Genomic DNA, 17,046 nt, shown 5'->3' on the forward strand with positions numbered 1-17,046 from the left:
TCAGTACCTTCCCTCAATGTCATTGGTTGGTATGCCAAGGTGATGTCACACGGACAGCATGCACCCACTACAATCTATTTCTGTATGAAGACAGAGGCTGTAGCAGGAGCGTGGTGTCAACATGATGTCACTGCTGAGCCTCTGCTTACCAATAAGGGAAGGGGATTCAAGTATGAGTTCTTTATTATGTTTACACCACCTGGGGCAAATAGTGAAATAGGTCATATGACACCTATATTGGTATTACACCACATGATAGTAAACATGGTGCCTCTGTTGTAGTTCACTTTACATCCCTCTAAAATGATTAAAGTGTGAAAATCAATGGGGTAATTTGAGTACCTCCCTAACCCAAAGTGACACACTTAGTTCATATACTACAGCTTTTGGAAGAGCTTGTTCTATAGCTTGTTGGAAAACATTTATGCAATGTTTATATACTCACATGATATTTTTATTCATAAAATAATATTTGGATCCTGGCATAATAAAACAATACATTTTTTATGTTTCTTTAGAAACATCATAGATTGTACAGTACATATAGGGGGTCATTTACTAAGGGCCAAAATCGCTTTTTTCCGCCGGGTTTCCCAAATTTTTCCGATTTGCGGGTTTTTGGCACACGCGATCGGATTGAGGCGCTTCGGCGCCAGCATGCATACGACGGAAATCGGGGGCGTGGCCGTCGGAAAACCCGACGGATTCGGAAAAATCGCTGTATTTTTTTTTTAAAAAAAGTGTCGCTTGACACGCACTTACCTGCACCAATAAATAGAAGGTGAACTCCAGCGGACCTCGGCGCAGCAGCGACACCTAGTGTATATCAGCGCACGGACCTTAGTGAGTCCCGGCCGGACCCGAATCAGCGCCGGAGAAACCGCCGCTGGATCGCGACTGGATCGGGTAAGTAAATCTGCCCCATAATGTTGCCATGATTAAGAATGGGTTGCAGCTTGAAAACTGTTGGCAGAGTCTACCTATAGTCTATGATGTTTCTAAATAATCTCGAACTGCCTCCTGACTTTAGACGTCTAAAGACATTGCTACAGTCTTCTAGACCTGCTTTTCAGTACCACTTCTCTCTTCTCCGGTCCTCACAACATCACGCTGAAGTAGCACAATGTATAGAAGAGCAGAGCTCCTGCTCCTGACTTTATACACTCGGCAATCATGTGACAGCTGGGTCTAGAAGGGTTAATCAGAGCTGATGAGTCTCATCAGACCCAGTACCGGGGTTGTGTATAGGGGCAACTGAAATTGTGTACACCAGGACTATTAGAGACAGGTTGGAAATATATCTGTGAAATGCTGTGTTTTTTCGTAATAACAGTGAATTAGAGAATGTGTTATAATGTGAGTAAATTTAAAAAACTTGTCTTTGTGGGAATACCCCTTTAAGTAAATACTAATGTATTCACAACCAAATTTTTTTTACAAACTTTTGTGTGTGTGTGTAGGGGGGGAGGAGGGTGTAATTCACATTTTATTGAAAGCATGGTATAATTACTTAATATTTTTCAAAAATCTTTTCAATAAGACATCAGATACAATAGATGAAACATGAATAATAAATTTAAAAACAGTTAAATCAGTTGATCTTGGGTCCCACTTTTGGACTCACTGGTTCCCTTCTAATCTATCGTGTCCATTAAAATGAAAAAGCACCAACACCATAATTATAAAATACTGACAACATCAAATATAACTGATGAAACTTCCATACACTGGTACTACTAACTATCATTCAGAAGTCATATACCTGGCTTAGCTACACTCTGTGAATAGCACTTCACATGTTGTCTCACATTCTAGAAGGCTAGTCAGTGACTACTCTACTGATCGGAGACAAGCAGAGGTTGTATCTAACAATCCACATGTGACAATTCTGCTTCATCAGGTCCAGAAGTGCATGATCACTTCTCCCAGCCATATCGTACCAAAAGTTCTGCTCTGCTTTCTTGATATGTAAAGTAAAGCCTCCTGTCTTTTACCTCATCAGCCAGACATTCCTGACCATAAAATGGCTGCAGATGGAGGGTCATGTGATTTCTGTCCATCAGCAACTGCCAGTTAGATATCCCATGACTCTCCATCTGCGGCCATTTTATGGACAGGAATATCAGGCTGATGAGGTAAAAAAGGTTTCATTTTACATATCAAGAAAGCGGAGCAAAACTATTAATAGATGTGTATTGGTAAATTACCTAATATCCTGCCCCCCACACTTTCATGCACATTTCAATGCAGGGCATTTGTGGTAAAGCATTTTTGTTCCTGAACAAATTTCTGAACAGCATCTGAATATTTTCTTTAAAAAGAACTTCTTGATTATCAGCTCGATATGAAAAATGTAATAATGTTTTATTATTATTTTCTTTATCTTAACTTTTTTATGGTCTGCTTTTATTTTAATGTTTATGTTAAACTGTCAATAAAAACTTGAAAATTGAAGTGTAATAAACATTTTTATGGTAGTATATACTATGTGCATTTATTTTCTCACTTGGAAGGTTGCATCGATGGAAGGTGAGGTTTCACATCTTACTGAAACATTTAAAAAAAACAATGTTGCTGGATCAGTAGAATCATTCTGAACAAATGGCACTTAATAGGAATTTCAAATTGACCTACAATAAAAAAAGAGACCCATTATTTAATGGAAGACCAAAAAACATTTGACTCGTAATAGTTTGGCGTCCAACGTGTGCTTGTAAGCTGTGTAAAAAGATAAGAAAACTACTGGCAAGCGCAATGTAAGGGTAAGTAAACATCATTAGGTATTTCTAAAGCTATTAAGCTAGTAATAAAGAGCACAACTGAACAGATTGTTGAACATAAACACTTCATATCAAACAATGTTTCTGGGATATAAGATTTCAGGATCGTTACAAGGCAGTGCAGCAAATAATGCTGTCAATATAACACAAACAGTGAGGCCAGAAAGGAACAATTAAACAACACCAGAGCATCAAGCCACTAGTTATAAAATTGGATAATTATGCTGAACAAATACATGTACAATGCTTTGTAAAAGGACAGGTCATACACTGTACAGGCTTTTTAGAATATTATTTCATAGGTGAAGAAAACATACGTAAAGTATTATGAGCATACTTTGCTTAAAAACATTTTATGGTCCATCATAAACCTCATGGGCTTATTTGTATTTAAAGGGGCATTCAAATTTCAGCAAATTAATGGCATTGTCTGTATGATGAAAGCTTATACAATTTTCCAATATACTGGCTGAATCAATTCTGTATAAATCTCTGCTTGCTGTGATTCTATAGAAAATTTCCAGTTTACTTCCAGTGGATAGAAATCTGAGCATGGTCACACAGGTACACTGGGGTTAAATGGGGTTTATAATTGATATTGTTTGTGCAATTAAAATTATACAATTTTCAAATAAACTTTCTGTATCATTTCATCATGGTTTTCTAGATCTCTGCTTGCTGTCCTGCTATACAAAGCTTACATTTTTTCTTCCAGTCGATAGAAATCTGTCCATGGTTTTGCGATGGACACGCAGGGGCAGGAGCTATTAATATCACATGGTTACTCTCTGTGATAATAACGGCTTGTTATTATCACACGGCTATGATTACTCTTTGTGATAGTAATGGCTTCTACACCTGGCTGTCTATCACATGACCATGGACATATTTTTGTCCACTGGAAGTAAACATAGAAGTTTTCCATAGCAGAAATCTAGAAAACGGTGAGGAAATGATACAGAAAGTATAATCCCGTATTATATAGGTTACCCTGCAAATTCCATACATATAGTCGGTGGCTGGTGAGTGGCTGTAGCACCATTATTTATTCATTATTTAATTACTTAATACCCCTTAAAGAATAATTGGACCTTTATGTAAGCAGTTATGCTTCATGTGCCACCTCTTCTACCTCATATAATCTTAAGTTTTTGTGAGCAGGGCTCTCATTTCTATTATTTGATCTATCCATTAAAATCTTCCATGCCACCTGATTCTGTTGTGGGAACATTACAGATTAGAATTGTGATGACTCACTAGTCCAGTTGGCCTTAATTTTTTTTTTTATAGTCAATCGAGGACTTTCCTATTAGATGTCAAGATGTTAGCGAAGACCTCAAATCTAGGAGTTCTCTCCTCAGCTCTGCAGCCAGCACAGGTCTCATGGTCCCTTTTGTCTGTACATGTCATCAGAGCCATTCTCACCCAACTTCATGTTACTGCCTCCTGATATAACCTCCATGTGACTGAGATGTGTAGCTAGTGAGCACCAATTCAACATTTGTTGATGTATTGTTTATAGTTAGTAACAGAATGAATTGAGGCCAATGGGCGTACCACACGTCAGGAAATTCAGAATATGTGCACCAAGAAAAGGGACGTGTTATAGGTACTGATACTATACACGATGGAAGTGGAAAAATAGAAAATCTTTATTTAGGTTCACACAAATATTAACCAAACGTGTATGCCACAAAATTGTTTGTGGCATACACGTTTGGTTAATATTTGTGTGAACCTAAATAAAGATTTTCTATTTTTCCACTTCCATCGTGTATAGTATCAGTACCTATAACACGTCCCTTTTCTTGGTGCACGTATTGTTTATAGTTCTGGTATCATTGGATAGGGGAGATATACCTTATGTGCCCCCTAAGGCCCTTGGGCCTCCGATAGTGTACCTCACCCGCTGCAGCCCTTCAAGTCAAGCCTCTGATATGACTTGTCCTAATGGCAGATTAGAGTTATTAATGCCACAGCAGAGGGCTATCCTAGGTTTATGTTGACACAAGACAGCCCCAAAATGAAAGCCTGGGCTGTGTAATACTGTGTTGGATGCCAACTTTAGGATGCAACCTAATATTAAGTAATCAGTAAGCATACTTTGAGCTAATAAACTGCATATCTATTATGGGTACAATGCCTTTGCACAGCTTAGAATCAAATGTAACCTTGGCTTTAACCCAAATTCATTAACTCGTTTGCCATGTACAAACATTTCATTATGTAAAAACAGCAAAGTAAAATGCTTCAGATTAACTTTTATAAAATAGCAAAATGCTTAGTAAAAATTGGAAAGTGTTATTGAAATAATTACACTTCTTTTTCGCATCCATTAACTGCGCCAAAACACCACAGATGGCTACTATTTAATTTTTAAAACACTTTCAAGCATTTGGCTTCTTTTTTGACATTTACACAGAGCTTACAAATGCTTAACTTACAAGAACACAAAATTAAAAAGAGATAAAGCTTGAAACTTTGATAAATACAAGTAATTTTTCTGAATATGCGGCTTGCTACAAAATAACGAACCAGTCCCTTAATTAATTTAAGTGTAAATTTAAGGCAGTTTTTAGGTGTAGTTTTCAAATGAAACAAAGCATAGTGGGACAAATTGTTCATGATTATGTATCTGAAATGTGGTTTTAAATAGCCACATTTTGGCAAATGATAGAAGCCAAAAAATATTTGAACTTAGTCCATTTTTCTGACAAGTGGCATTCAGCTGAAAAGAGAACATGTTGCTATGACATTTAGCAACAAAATTGCGCCAACATTTTGACATAAAATGTTGCCACCAGCTTGGCAATCACCAGCTGTGATCCATATATAACCAGTCTGTGAATCACAAGATAGGCAAGTCCAACTTTTTAAAATCTATGTTTATTTCCTGATCAAGTAATACAATGGTGAGCTGCCCTGACCAACCTGATACACTAAGAGAGCTAATTATTGATTTAGCCCATCTTTCAGATGGGATACCAAGAGATACATAGGATCATAAGAATCCATTTCTTCCACGTGAAGAAATCTCCTATGCAAGTGGCCCAGAGGATGAAATCCCTCCCAGCGCCCAGCGCCATATTCAACATCCCCCACCGGGGCCTAGCTTTTTTCTCTTGGGGCCTGGAGGCAGCCGGGCCTGGGATACCGGAGTGGCTGGCGGTTGCGGCCTAGGCATGCTAGTGTCATGGTGCTTGGTATGGGGACCGGAGGGCTGTCCTGGCAGGTCTCCAGCAGGTGGTGTTGGCAAGAAATGATGAGGGAGAGACTGTTATAGTGGTTCTCCCTGGGGCAACCCTTTGGGGTCTGGAGTATGAGTCCCTGTGTAGTGGATAGGGTGCCCGTGATGGTGACAGCCGTAGTAGCAGGAAGCAGACGGAGGCAGACGTTGTCTAAAAGCAACTTACAGTTCTTTATTGGAACCAACAGGAACAGTGGATAACGTGCCAAATAGGAAAATACTGGGGATGCACTTGGAGAGGGAACCACAGGGATTGATCACCAGCCTGGATGCAAGGGCAGGCTGGGAGATAGCTGTGTCCTAGCTTATCCTGGGTTACTTCAGATATCACCCTTGAAGGTAGGATGATACCCCTTTTCTCTCACTAACTCCTCAGAGCTGCTCAGGCAGTGAGCTAAGCTCTCCTCTGTCTGACTAAACTGGTCTGATCTGATGTACTGGCTGTACTGTACTGGTCTCTCTCAACTAACTAACTGATCTGACTGACTCTTGTCAGTCTCTCTCCTCTGACTGACTCCTGTCAGACTAACCTCTAGAACTTTCCTGACTAGCGGTTTTATTACTTCCACTGGTCAGGTGGTGTTTACTCCTCCAATGGCATCCCAGCTTACAATGCAACATTAGAACAGGTGTGATTGGCTGATGGAAAGACATCACATTAAACAATTAACTCCTGCCTTACCAGGCAGGATCTACCGCTGCAGTGTTCTCTGTGTTGTGTAGTGACCTGCTGTGGGGTTGATCAGACTCCACACAGGTTGTGAGCTACATATTGGGACGTACTCGCAACAACCCCTCTGCCTTGCATCGGCAGGGGTGTTGCACATATCTTTCCAAAGCGACACTGCAAGCTCGGCATCAGTCCTCACTACTGAGGTCAGCTCTGAGAAATGCTGGAATTGCTTACCAGTGGGCATTCCCTACCAAGCTACTCATGCAGAAAGACAAGTCTAAGCAAATTATCCCTAAACCGAAGGGAGCCACTTCTTTGTTGCAGTCTTTTGGAATCCGTATCCCCATAGATATAATGGCCACCTCATCAAAAGGTCCTCATTTAGAGGATGAAACTTAGAGGAATAGACAAAAAGATGAACTCTATTGGTAATTCTGAGGTCAAGGAGAACACCCCGTGTTAATCAAGTGGTATGATCTACCTGAAAGGTTTTTGTTAAGCGATGTTCTAGGTCCCTTACTAAAGGAACTTTTTGTTACCTTGTTTCATACTCTGACTCCCGAGGTATCGTCTTGTAGCATTATTTTGTTATATTTTCAGATTAGTGAGCAAGTTACTGTGTTAATAATGAAAAATAACTAATTTGTCTAACTAACTGTTTGTCATTGTGAAAGGTTTTAGATTTTGTGATTACTGATCAAGGAACGCAAACTTTTGCACCTCTCTCTAATGGAATAAAAACAATGGCCTGAGTGGAATCTATGCCTCATTAAGTGCCCAAATTAAGAACTTCTGTAGAACTGTATGAAGGAATGGGGGGGGGGGGATTTTGGGGGTGGAGGGTGGAAGAGTGTTCATTGTGGTTTTTCTTTTCAGTGTATTGAATGGAAAATGTGATGGCAAAATGCAATAAATATGATCTGATTTAAAAAAAAAAAGCAATGAAGAGTTGTAGAATTTTTGATGTAAAATATTTAAATTTGGAAGTGGACAAGAATAAATAAACCTTGGGAGGGAATGCTGCATTTTACTGTGTGGGAGTTGACATATGTCCTTGTTGATTTATAATTGTAGCTCACTGTAATTTGGCTTTTGCATATTATGCATGATTAAAGATGCTGAAAATATACTGCCATTTTTATAGTCTATCTCTAATTCCCAATTCGGATTTAGGAGATCTCTGCTTTACTCTCAATCTGTTGAGGATTGTAACAAAACATATGTTTACAATGGTCACATCTGCATTAACTGAACACTGTGTTATGTGAATTTCATAATAAAGGAGTTATATGGTGTCTGCACAATGTAAGTAAAATAATAATAAGTATAACAGACCCTTTAAAGTACTTAGAAAGAGAGGATGTCCATAATTCTTGTAAACTAATGCAGTCTTTATTCCAGGATAAAATGTTTAAAAACATTTAGAAAGCACAATCGAGTGCAATTTACAATACAATGGTCCCAGTTCACAGGTCAATATAATGGGAATATATACAGAGGTAACAAGGCATATTATGCATATCCTACAAGTAGTTTATTGTAATAAATATGATAAGCCTAGTATTTCTAAGCCTAAATCATAATAATAGTTAATCCATAGTTACCTAAATGACCCAAATATGTTTATATTATTATTATGGTCATTTAGGTAACTATGGATTAACTATTTATTATAATATAAGCTTAGAAATACTAGGCTCCTTGCGATTCATATGTTATTTATTCATTACAATGAATTACACGATGTACAATATGTATATTATGCCTTGTTACCTCTTTATATATTTCCATTATATTGACCTGCGAACTGTATCCATTGGGCCACATTTATCACTTTTGTGCGCCTAAGTGTAGTAGTTGCGCCTAAATTAGGGCGCACTGTTTTGCCAGAATTATCACAAGCTACAACCAACTGTGATAAGTATATTTTCTGCCTCTTATTAATCACTTTACTTTAACACAGTTTAGGCGCAGTTTAGGCGTAATGTTAGATTCGGGCACTTACATGTGATCCTGCTACAAGCTCCTCTCTGCTTCTCCCACATCCCAGAATGGAGATAACACTCACAGCAGCACCCAGGTGTGTGACACCCTGCACCCAGTGACCTCCTTAGCAGGGGCTTCTCCTGGAGGGGATCCCCCAGTGCTGGTCTCCTGCTGCACCCCTGTAATTCTGCAAAATATCCCCCTCAGACACTGTGCAGAATTACATGGGGGACACTTGTTTGTAGTATCTGCAACATTCTGCAAGCTTCTGCAAACTTGTGCAAACTTTTCTTGCTCTTGCTGTGAGCTCAGCGTTTTGCAGAATGTTTTGTAAATAGAAGGTGATGAACTGTAAATAGAGTCTGCAGCTCCTGTCTGTAATGTATCTAATGTATCTATTATATGTTCCAGTGTCTGGCTCAGCTCTGCTGCTAGAAATGAGCTGTTCTGCAAAGGGGCTCAGTGCTTTCTTCTCAGATAACGCCACCTTCGGGCTGGAGTGTTTTTGCGCCTGTTTTTGCGCCTAAATGCAAAAGTCGCACGTGATGAATATCATTAGGTGCAGCAAAACATCTGGAATTGAACGATAGATGAGGGAAAGGTGGTTATTTTAGCTGCGCGGCTAATTTGACGTTTAATCGCAAAAATGTCGCAAAAACGGTGCGCCTAAACGAAAAGGCGCAAAAACAACAGTAAAAACAAGTGATAAATGTGGCCCATTGTTTTGATTATTTGCACTTGATTGTGCTTTTTAAATGTTTTAAAACTTTGTATCATGAAATAAAGACTGAATTTGTTTACAGTTTGTGGACATTCTCTGTTTCTAAATACTTGAAAGGATATACTGTACATTAGGATGTCACTATAGGTTTCCTTAGGACCCGATTATTTCTTATTTGTTTATTATTAGTCTTTTGTATATGGGAACCTGCCCATATCCCCCTCAGCAGATGCAGTGCCAAATAATGATCATCCTATTAAACCCTAAACTTTATTTTTTTAGAAACAGACAGCTTAGTTTTCAGCTATTAAAACCTTAGATCTCATTTGCAGATTTGCTGCAGGTAGACACAAGAGCAAGAAGAAGCTTAGAAGCCAGATTTAGTGCTGGTTAACATGACTGGTTTAAAGGGAACCTGTCATCAGCAATTGGCCTAGTAAACCACTACCAGAATATTGTCAAGCAGTGTAACACCTTCTAGCTTTTGTTCCTTTCATGGTCCTGTCGGGTGGCATCATCCTGAAAATCAACTTTGAAATGAACTGTAAATTGGTTGTTTAAAGTCAAGGAGGAGGATAATTTAATAATGAAGTCAAGGTGGGGAGCTCTGAATGCCTACTCCTCTGGGAATCTCTTGTTGTTAGCTGAATCTCCAAGGTTACGATGTGTAGTTCTTTCTTCTTTATGTCACGCATGAGCAAAAATACATTGGAGCACATTTACTATGTACAGTGCAGTCTGTACTATATGCAGTTGGCCTGTGTATAGTGCAGTTTGTGCCAGGTTCAGGATTTTTGGTGCACGTTCTTCATGAATCTGGCACCCTCTCCACTGCTCCGACAGAGTACACCACTTTTTTTTTGGTGCACCTTTATCATAGGGCTTGCAACACATATCTTTTGGTCTTTGCATGTTAAATGTGGCGCATGTCTGACTGATCACTGTAACCCCCCTTTCAGTGCAGAAATTTTGTCACATGTGCATGTGCCACAGTTGTGTCTTGTGCACCAGAAATGTGTCTCAGACACTTAAAGGGGTTGTGTCACCATTGCACATTGCTGTAATTGGGTCCAATGCATTGTTAAAAGTACTTTCACCATTTACACTTATTACAAAATCTGCAGGCTTACTGAGATAACTCCTTGCTGGCGCCCCCCGGTGGTAGCTGTGTCCCGTCTTGAGCAACAGCTGATCTGGCCGAGTCTGCGCACAGGGAGTCAGTCAGCTGTTCTCCACTACAGATCACTCCATGGGCTCACAGCTCCTCTGCACACTGAGAGATCACCTGACACACTGCAGCCAATAGGAGGTGAGAGAGGAGGAGGGGCAGAGATTGTGTTGTGATGGCCACTGCTCACCAGCTACACAGGAGCCTACAGCTGCAGATACAAGATCTATCTATCTCTCTATCTCTCTATCTCCTATCTATCTATCTATCTATCTATCTATCTATCTATCACATATCCATCTATCTATCACATATCCATCTATCTATCTATCACATATCTATCACATATCCATCTATCTATCTATCACATATCTATCTATCTTCTATCTATGTATCTATCTATCTTTCACATATCTATCTATCTATCTATCTATCTATCTATCTATCTATCTATCTATCTATCTATCTATCACATATCTATCTATCTAGTGATTTGGTTGCAATTCCTTACAAAATACACAGAAACAGATTCAATCAACATGCAAAAATTACAACTATTGCACCTAATTTTGTACAATCAGTGCATACAAGAAGAGCTAAACAATGTATTCTCACAGCATCATGGTCGGTCAGGCGGACAGTAAAGTGTAAATATGTCAGAGGTCTAGAAAAATGCAGGGACAGCAAACTCCATGCGTATCCTCACTTCAAAGTGACTTCCTCAGGGGTAAGTGTCACTTTGGAGTGACGATACACGTGGGGTTTGCCTCCCCTGCAACCACCTAGACTTCCGCCATGCATGTCAGCCTGACCGACCATGATGCTGTGAGAATACATAGTACATGTGTACTATGTGCAGTGTCCAGTGTAGTGTGCAGGGGGCGCCAGATTCAGGATTTCTAGCGTTCTGCATGAATCTGGTGCCTCCTGCACTGCTTTGACAGACTGCACCAACTTTTTTTGGTGCACTTTTAACATGGGGCGTATGACACATTTCAATTGGACTTCTATTGGATCAGTAAATGCAGGGACTATTTGAGCACAGCAGGTGGAAGGAGACTCTGAAGGCTGAGTGCTCTGTAGCACTGAGTCGTGCAATAACTGCCGCAGTCAGTGCTGTGCATGTGCATGGCTAGGCCCCTCCCACATCTGCTTCTGTGTGGAGCAGAATAGAGGCTGAACACGCATCATAATAACAAATAGAAAGGTATCTTTACTTCCAGGTAACCATTACAAATAGATTTTTGAAATATTTTAACCTCTTTGACAGCTTTTTGTAGTCAATTGTTTCGTGGCATAACCCCTTTAAATACTTATGCAAGCAGTTTGCACTGAAAAGTCCAATAGAAAACTGGTGCACAGCCAGAAGAGGGAGGCGGAGCCTCCGAAATGTTGCATAGTATGCTATTCCCTCTGTGAAACCCGCTAGTGTCTGCACATTGTGGAGTGGAGCTATGGACTAGACTTTTTAACTTTGATACTAATAAAAAAGAAATATAAGCTTTTAAAAAATCTTGTCAGTGGTATATCATTAGAGTCATTTGTATTGAAAGGTTTGCGGGTTCACCTTCATTAATCACAGACAACTGCTCCACGTAGTAACTAGTTGCTGTGGAGGTTTTTTTCTTTACACCTTGGTAAATGTGCCCCATTGTCTTCGGGGGAGGGGGGGGGGGGCTCGTAGCCCATAGCTGGTCAGTGCAGCGACGAGCAGGAGCGGCTGGGAAACAGCAATGCATGATGGGATTTGAAGTCCCACGGAGGCACGGTGCCAGCATCTTTCCTGAGCATAACTGCATCACGAAGGATAAAAGTTACAAATACAAGATACAGGCAAACAAAGGACATTTTTAAAATCATTCGATTTGTCTAAAATTAAGCTAATATTATTGTGCACACAATGGGGGGAAGAAAAAACAGTTATTGGCTAGAGAACCCCTTTAAGGATAAAATGTTCCAAAGACCTGCTCTTTTTAATTAATTTTACCAGTAACATAGAGTGCAATGTGTCAGGAAAATATCATTTTGTACAATTGTACAACAATTGTTCATTGGACATGCAACAATTAAACATAAACGCACCTGTTCTGAGATATAAAAAGAATCAAATATGTCACTTTGGATTATGATGATCTCTAAAGAAACAAGATTCTTCATTTTCAAGGAGGAGTTTTCTGAGCTGCCCTGAAATATAATTTCAAGGACTAACAGTCTTGCTTCACGGTTTTACAATGTGTAAAACCTTGTTGCATTTTTATTTGCCAAAAGAATATAGTACAGTAGTTCACATGTGAAGAATCAATTCTAGATTACAAAATCATCTGTTTCCAAATAAAGAATATGGAGAAGTATAAATGGAGCATGTAAAATATAACTTTTGATGATATATAGATAGAAGTAAGGGAACTATAAGAACAGGTATAATGATAAACATGTTAAGTGATGCAAAAAAGGCCAAATAACGTCCTTTCTTTGATGATAGAGTGTATTAGGAGTAGTCACCGGAGTCCCAATGTGATATAACTCTTAGCCCAACTGCCTCTCTCTTTACTCTTTACAATTTCGTCTGTCTATCTTTAAACTCATACACTTCCTAATCACAGAAATACATTGGAAACAAGGCTTCCATCGTAAAGACAGTTAAAATGCAGCAGCTGATAGTATCCATGACATGGTAAGAAAGATGTATTCATCTCATTTACCAATTTCCATGTACAGTTAAGCTCCTGTGTACTGCAGATTCTAGATTGCAGATCGATATTAGTTTGACAGCTACAAACAACTATATTTTTTCAAGTCTGGCAAAGTGTTAGTTGCCCATATTTATCATCAGCGTCATACCGATCACAGCTTTTTACCATGACCGTGTTTTTACCAACATATCAGTAAAAGTTATATTTTTGATTTACATTACATTACATTACACAGGAGATCAAAATTAGAGAATGACACACACTTTCCTAAATGTCAAAGTCATTGGCACACATTTACAAAATAAAATGTGCTGTTTACCAGTGTAGTGTGCAGAGGGCACTAGATTAATGAATTATGGTGCCCGTTCTTCATGAATCTGGTGCTCCCTGCACTGCCCCGACAAAGTGCACCAACTTTTTTTAATATAGGGTGTCTGACACACTTCTATTGGTCTTTGCATGTTAAATGTAGAAAACGGTCCAAATGTGCATCAGAACGCCCATTTCAGTGAAATTTGTGTTGCGTGAAGAATATTGCAGCCGCGACATTAAAGGGGTTGCAGGCACTTCTTAAATACACGTGCAAGCAGTTTGCACATGAAAGAATGTGCAAAGTCCGACAAAAAACTGTTGCAAAATCTTACAGTATTTTTTGGACTATAAGGCGCACCTGATTATAATGCGCACCCTCAATAAATGCCTGATAAAACGTCTAGGTTCATATATAAGGTGCACCGGATTATAAGGCACACCTGATTATAAGGCTGAATGACCAGCAGATGGCAGACCTGTGCACAGTTCAAGGCAGCTGTTGTCTGTAAGTACAGTTCATATATAAGGCGCACTGGACTATAAGGCGCACCTTTGATTTCTGAGAGAATCAAAGGATTTTTTGTGAACCTTATAGTCCGAAAAATACGGTAAATGTTTCCCATTGTGTAGCCCTATGTGAATATATCCTAATACAAGTAATATAGCAGTATTTTAAGCTTATTTCATAAATTAATTATTAATTAATGAATTACTAATTTGACAAACCCTATTTAACTGGCAGCCTAACTTTCCAGTTTTCACTGAAAAATGCTGTGCCATTCCAAAGTGACTGAAACCCTACAGCAGCAGGTTGTTCAGATGTAGGCCAAAGGAGTGATCCAAGCAATCAAGAGAATCCTTATCAAGAGAAGTTTGTCGTTCCAGGTCTGTGATTTCTAGAATATTGCTTCTTTACAACATGAAAAACTCATTCAAGTCCCCCAAAAAGACTGGTCACCATCAAAAGCAAATGAATGAGAGGATAGGATAACACAGAGAATCTCCATGGGTAATCGTTTCAACACTGCAGCTAAAAGTGCTTGCCCTTTCAGCATTGAACAGGGTAAGAATCTGTCTTGTCATACAGTGTCTCTACATCTTAGAGCATTTGGAGTGAAAACCCACTCTGCAGTTGGAACTCTTTGCAGTAAGAACTCTGAAGTGGACGTTCAGATTCTGCAGTTGGACCTAGTTGGACATCTCATACAGCTACTGTACATGGCAGAGTGAATGCAAGTGTGTATCAGAACCTTCTTTGACAACACATGGTTTGTTCCTTCCGCTCTTCACTCAATCAACCAGCAATCTTCATGCTGGATAATGCCCCCTGTCACATAAAAAATGGGTAAAGCAGTTCTTTGAAACAGAACATATTAAAACAATGAAATGGCCCGCCCAGAGTTCGGATATAAGCTTCATAGAAAACTTCTGGAAAATCCATGGTGACAAAGTTATGGTCAAGAAACCCACAACAGTTACAGAACTGTGGAAGAGACTGGAAGATGCGTGGTCCAAATTCCAGCAGAGCAGTGTGAGAGACTGGTAATGTCCTGTGGCTGCAAATCCTCTGAAGTCATTCAAAGCAAAGACCAGTGTTTGACTGGGATACAGTTGCCCACCACTGTACAGCTATAAGTTTGTTACATAATTGATTAATATGACCATATAAATACATAGGAAAGTTGAGATGCTGTATTTTAAATACATGTATAAATTACAGACAGGGTACCTTGTCCAGCAATATTAATGCAGGGCCTGGGGGCCCACCTAACTGAGGGACCCACCAGTGGATGCACCTGTTCACCTGTTGGCCATTCCTAGCCTGCTGTACACTTCCTACATACTGGTGACTGCTGTAACATTCAAAAATGTAATTATAATATGTCAATGTGCTACAGTAATTGCTCTTCTCTAATTATGTTCATCTCAGATTAAAAAAAAATAAAGGTTTTATGTTGATATACTTTGGTAATTTTGTAAAACACTGCTCTTGATCAAATATCAGGTGATCATACACTGTTCACTAATTTAGCTCATCAGTGTATACCCCTCTGCATTGCATTGGTGACGTTAGTAGTAGAATATAGTTCACTTAAAAAAAAATTGATTATTAATAGAGATGAGCGAACACTAAAATGCTCGGGTACTCGTTATTCGAGACGAACTTTTCCCGATGCTCGAGTGCTCGTCTCGAATAACGAACCCCATTGAAGTCAATGGGAGACTCGAGCATTTTTCAAGGGGACCAAGGCTCTGCACAGGGAAGCTTGGCCAAACACCTGGGAACCTCAGAAAAGGATGGAAACACCACGGAAATGGACAGGAAACAGCAGGGGCAGCATGCATGGATGCCTCTGAGGCTGCTTAAACGCACCATTATGCCAAAATTATGGGCAACAGCATGGCCATGAAAGAGTGACAGAATGAAGCTAGATAGCATCTAAAACATCCAATAATTGACTCTGACACTATAGGGGACGGCATGCAGAGGCAGCGGCAGCAGGCTAGAGAGTGTCATGGCGACATACCCTAAATGGACTCAGGCTTCAAACCAATGGGTGGCAGAGAGGAACCAAAGGAGGTGAGCAAGAAGCGCTCAAATAATATCGGTACATGATAAAAGTTTGCCAGTATATTTTGTGGATTACACAGCAGGGTGGCGACAAAGTTAACATGGAAGCCATGAAAACAACCCAAAATTCTGCCTGACACAGCTCGTTTGATAAGGGGACCATGTATGGAGGCAGTGAACTAGTAGTAGATTAAAGGTGCTGCAGTTAAAACTATGTTAGTTGGATCTTGGCATGGAGCTGGCGCTCCGCTGCCAGGCGAGCTTTCGCCAATCCAAGCCCCTGTCTCTAGGCTACTCCCCAAACAGCACTTCTAAGAACCTTTTGTATAAGATCAAGTGTAGTAGCGTTCTTATAAGTTTAGGATATGCCGGGTGAGGGGAATGTAAACAGATGCGCAAGAAGCGCTGAAATAATATCGGTAAATGATAAAAGTTTGCAAGTATATTTTGTGGATTACACAGCAGGGTGGCGACAAAGTTAACAAGTTTGATGTGGAATGCCCTGTAATAGCTCTTGGGCGGTGTGCCTTTTATCGCCTAGGCTCAGCAGTTTGAGCACCACCTGCTGTCGCTTAGCGACGGCACTGCTGCTGTGCCTAGAGCTACCGACTGATGGCGCCATGCCCACGGATGGTAATTCGGAGGAGGAGGAGGTGGAGGAGGGTTGGGAGGAGGTATAGTAGGCCTTTGAGACCTGGACCGAGGTAGGCCCCGCAATTCTCTGCGTCGGCAGTATATGACCAGCCCCAGGGTCAGACTCGGTCCCAGCCTGCACCAAGTTAAGTGTAGTAGCGTTCTTATAAGTTTGGGATATGGCGGGTGAGGGGAATGTAAACAGATGCGCAAGAAGCGCATGATGCGCATGGAGCTGGCGCTCCGCTTCCAGGCGAGCTT

At 40.1% G+C, this 17,046-nt stretch overlaps 1 protein-coding gene across 1 annotated transcript in view; it reads right to left on the bottom strand.

Moving 5' to 3' along the window:
• Nucleotides 1–2,497: 2,497 nt before the first annotated feature.
• RASSF9 (Ras association domain family member 9) overlaps nucleotides 2,498–17,046 on the bottom strand; it is a 147,215-nt gene continuing 132,666 nt past the window's right edge. The window contains exon 4 of the transcript XR_011854885.1: nucleotides 2,498–2,630. The gene's annotated coding sequence lies outside the window, so the exon portion shown is untranslated. The remainder of the gene's footprint in view (nucleotides 2,631–17,046) is intronic.

This window comes from Engystomops pustulosus, chromosome 4, assembly GCF_040894005.1.
Source record: "Engystomops pustulosus chromosome 4, aEngPut4.maternal, whole genome shotgun sequence".
Classification (NCBI taxonomy): Eukaryota; Metazoa; Chordata; class Amphibia; order Anura; family Leptodactylidae; genus Engystomops; species Engystomops pustulosus.